Source organism: Lepisosteus oculatus, chromosome 5 (assembly GCF_040954835.1).
Source record: "Lepisosteus oculatus isolate fLepOcu1 chromosome 5, fLepOcu1.hap2, whole genome shotgun sequence".
Classification (NCBI taxonomy): Eukaryota; Metazoa; Chordata; class Actinopteri; order Semionotiformes; family Lepisosteidae; genus Lepisosteus; species Lepisosteus oculatus.
The window spans coordinates 47113946-47118516 of NC_090700.1; the positions used below are offsets into that span (position 1 = coordinate 47113946).

Consider the following 4571-nt stretch of genomic DNA (forward strand, 5'->3'; position numbering starts at 1 on the left):
CCCACTCAGAAAGTGTCTCCCTCTTCCTCAGCCCGTGAGAGAGAGGAACGGTCATCAATGGTCGGGAACAGCTGCCCTGAAGCAACACTCCCGACCCGCTTCGCGCTCAGAAGGAGACACTATAGATCCTCCTCGTGGTTGGCGAGACCAAACACTTTAGAAACGCATTTCTCAAGTCACAAACTATAGAAATGATCCCTGAAAGTATAGTCTTAACTCTCTACTCCTCGAGCAGCGCACCCCAGTAAACCTGAAAGCAATTTCAGTCACGGTGTGCAATTTTAACGGGTTCATTTCGCAAGAACATTTTTTTTATCTGATAAGAGACGTAGAAAAGACATAAAATATCTGCACGATATTAGTTAGAAATACTTCAAAGAGACAAAATAAAAGAAAAGCCCAACCTGGTTAAACAAATACCCACAATGCCTTGAGGTGCATAATTAAAGCGTCAGTCCTGTCGGCTTTCAGCGAGCTCGTCTTCCAGCCTCACTGCTCGATGAGCTGCTTCAAACTCACACCGGCCGAATCCAGGAATTACTCAGAAACAATGTTCTCGATGACTGAAAATATACATCGTATACACATAGCTCTTAGAGAAAAGAGCTTTTCGCTGAAATATCCTTAACTCAAACATTGCTGAAATGATGCAATACGTGGACATTATTTTTTAAATTTAAAAAATCAAATTAATTACAATCTATTTTTGCGTAATGCATGTAAGATGTATGTCGCTGTTGGACATCGAGATCAGAGCTAGGTTCTTAGTTCTGAATGACTTTCAATAATTCCGCTTTGAATCCTAGACAGCCTTCTACACGAGGGCGATAATGATTTAAAAAATCCTTCGCGTCCCCAAGAGTAAAGCGATTGGAGAAAATACACTGTAATGTGTTGGAAGACCGGACCTACGATAACTCGGCAAAGGAAGAACATTTCTGTCGCACAGAAACCCTCCGTTACACCGTGTAGGAGCCATGTTTTGTTTTAATTTGGTTATATATGCCTTTAAAAACAATCCTGTAAATATGTTGCAAAGGAACAGGTAACGGATTTGTTCCATGCTGAAAAGAAAAGAAAGGAAACAACGTTTCGGCTGTGGAGCCTTCTTCAGGTGTGAATATGCTGTAAATATGTTGATGTTCTACTATTTGAAAACCACGTTGTTTTGTTTACGTAAATTGTGCGAATGCCTTTAAAACGGCCAATCGCCGATGTTCGTTTAATGTAAATTTAGAAGTTTTAGTTTTCAAAAAACAGGAAATTAGAGCGCAACGGTTCTGGCGTGCTCGTGTAGGTGGGTGTTTATTTCACTTGAGCTTTGAGGAACAGTTTGGGTATTATGGAAAACGTCTCCTATTATTTGTTAGTTTGACGCAAACAAAGCGAATGAGAATAAAACCCGTTCAACGTTTAAACCTGGCGAAGTTGATGTGGAGTTTTACATGGGCACAGACAGCCATAAGCTCGCCCTTACGGCGGTATTCGGGTACTACAGACCCCATTACAACACGCGCTGCTGCAGCCGCCCCTCGTCAAAAAACACCTTGCTGAAGTAGGTTAGCTCCTTAAAGCTATATATTATAACTATAGAGCATGGAACTTCTTTTAATTCCCTAATACAATAAAATAAAAGAGTAATAAACTCATCAACCCATCATAATATATCCAGCTTTAGCTAAAATAGTATTGTTACAAATAACTATGTTCACTACTAAAACTTCTTTTTGTACAGAGAAATCAGAGCATATTTACTGTATCTAATTTTTAACCAGTTAAAAGAAGCCGCCCACTCAGAAAGTGTCTCCTTCCTCCTCAGCCCGTGAGAGAGAGGAACGGTCATCAATGGTCGGGAACAGCTGCCCTGAAGCAACACTCCCGACCCGCTTCGCGCTCAGAAGGAGACACTATAGATCCTCCTCGTGGTTGGCGAGACCAAACACTTTAGAAACGCGTTTCTCAAGTCACAAACTATAGAAATGATCCCTGAAAGTATAGTCTTAACGCTCTACTCCTCGAGCAGCGCACCCCAGTAAACCTGAATGCAATTTCAGTCACGGTGTGCAATTTTAACGGGTTCATTTCGCAAGAACATTTTTTTTATCTGATAAGAGACGTAGAAAAGACATAAAATATCTGCACGATATTAGTTAGAAATACTTCAAAGAGACAAATTAAAAGAAAAGCCCAACCTGGTTAAACAAATACCCACAATGCCTTGAGGTGCATAATTAAAGCGTCAGTCCTGTCGGCTTTCAGCGAGCTCGTCTTCCAGCCTCACTGCTCGATGAGCTGCTTCAAACTCACACCGGCCGAATCCAGGAATTACTCAGAAACAGTTCTCGATGACTGAAAATATACATCGTATACACATAGCTCTTAGAGAAAAGAGCTTTTCGCATAAATATCCTTAACTCAAACATTGCTGAAATGATGCAATACATGGACATTATTTTTTTACATTTAAAAAATCAAATTACAATCTATTTTTAGCGTAATTTATGTAAGATGCATGTCGCTGTTGGACATCGAGATCAGAGCTAAGTTCTTAGTTCTGAATGACTTTCAATAATTCCGCTTTGAACTCAAGACCGCCTTTCTACACGAGGGCGACAATTATAAAACAAATCCTTCGCGTCCCCAAGAGTAAAGCGATTGGAGAAAATACACTGTAATGTGTTGGAAGACGGGACCTACGAGAACTCGGCAAAAGAAGAACATTTCTGTCGCACAGAAACTCCCCGTTACACCCCATTACAACACGCGCTATTAATTCAGTGCTTCTTCACCTCCGTTGTAGCCCTTCGGGTTTCAAAGCTAAAACATTGTAAAACGTAACCGTACAAAGTATTGAACACAGGAAATACTAAAGATATATTTTCATACGTTTACTATATAACAACCCGCTATAGAATTACATAGCAAGTCTCTCTAGCCCCACAGCAGAATAGCGTTTTTAGCTTAAAGTAAGACGGATTATTTACTGTATCTGTTTGATAACCAGAAGAATAGAGCCGCCCACTCAGAAAGTGTCTCCTTCCTCCTCAGCCCGTGAGAGAGAGGAACGGTCATCAATGGTCGGGAACAGCTGCCCTGAAGCAACACTCCCGACCCGCTTCGCGCTCAGAAGGAGACACTATAGATCCTCCTCGTGGTTGGCGAGACCAAACACTTTAGAAACGCATTTCTCAAGTCACAAACTATAGAAATGATCCCTGAAAGTATAGTCTTAACTCTCTACTCCTCGAGCAGCGCACCCCACTAAACCCGCAATCAAGGCATCTCAGGGTGTCACTTGTTCTACCAAAGAAATACTAACTTTTGAGCACTATTTTTTTATAATAGGCAGAGTTAAAATATATTTGATTTGTTTTTTAGATATAAATGAATCTGACTTTTATTAACCGTAGGACATCAGCTTTAGAAAACATACCCATATACCCATAATGCAATGTAGCTGGTCGTTGCACATCTGTTTTACGTAATCATCTCGCACAGCCAACGTCACACACTGGAGGAGATGCGCGGCTCACTTCAGCAAACTTCATTCTGACTCCGTTATCGTTAGGGCAGCGTGGTTTGTAACAGACAAGGAATACAAATTGGTGCTGGTATTGAAAGCGCACACTGGCCCCAATTCGGGTGATGTACGTGTCCCAGCTACAATACGTTTATGTTTTTAGTAGTGCTGGTGTGCAATACCGAAGTATAAATGTTTGAATTATTTTATCAGGATGTAAACTTGACTGCTTGATCATTATCGGGGATGTGTCCCTTTTTGTCTCGAACAAATCTGACCCTCTTTTCACTTGTCAGGTGTGTTGCTTTTTTTCGTGTGTTCTAAGATGACCTACAATTAATTGGAACAAGTAACAGGTTTATTCCATGCTGAAAGGAGAAGAAAGAAAACACGACGTTTCGGCTGTGGAGCCTTAACTGTGCGACTAATCAGCGCTGTACACTTGTGGGGTCATCGGACCTTTCGGTCGGTCCAAATCCATGCGGGCCGGGGAGGAGGACATTGGAAATCCGGACATGGGGTGCTCACTGACAGCATACACAGAGATGACGTTTACACCTTCTAGGTAGTTTGAGCATTTTAATGCACGTTTTGCAGTCTGTGCACACTTCTGCAATAGGCGACACATACTGTACACCGGCCCCCTGAGCGGACTGGCCCATCTAGCGTTTGCCCGAACTGCGCGATGGCGGGTCTGGCCCCTCAAAAGATCATGCCAACACCCGCTACCGGTAGGAGTTTAGTAACCTCTCAATGAGCTGCTACTAACCGTACAAACTTAAATGTCAAAGCGCTTTACAACAGTAGTCCACGCATGAAGATAACTATGCAGAAGGTGCCAGGTTACGATAAGCTACTCAAAAAAAGCAGGAATAAATTACCTTGGAAGAGCATTGCAATATCCTGCCAAATGAATGGCTGATTGGTAACTAGCAACTCTCCCGAAAAATAAAACGAAGAACAAGCGTGCCGGGCAGTAACAATTTACTCAGAAGCAGAGATTTCTGTGTCCGTTTCTGGAATGGCGCCAAGCGGGAATGTGCGGTCTGCG

The 4571-nt window shown here is 42.2% G+C and overlaps 3 non-coding genes across 3 annotated transcripts; all 3 read right to left on the reverse strand.

The window, feature by feature from the left end:
- LOC138239275 (small nucleolar RNA U3) lies at positions 1-214 on the reverse strand. Its single transcript, XR_011189748.1, has one exon. It is a non-coding gene; the product is annotated as a small nucleolar RNA U3 (small nucleolar RNA).
- Positions 215-1788: 1574 nt separating this feature from the next.
- LOC138239273 (small nucleolar RNA U3) lies at positions 1789-2002 on the reverse strand. Its single transcript, XR_011189746.1, has one exon. It is a non-coding gene; the product is annotated as a small nucleolar RNA U3 (small nucleolar RNA).
- A 1015-nt stretch (positions 2003-3017) lies between these two features.
- Positions 3018-3231, reverse strand: LOC138239272 (small nucleolar RNA U3). Its single transcript, XR_011189745.1, has one exon. It is a non-coding gene; the product is annotated as a small nucleolar RNA U3 (small nucleolar RNA).
- Between the last annotated feature and the right edge of the window lie 1340 nt (positions 3232-4571).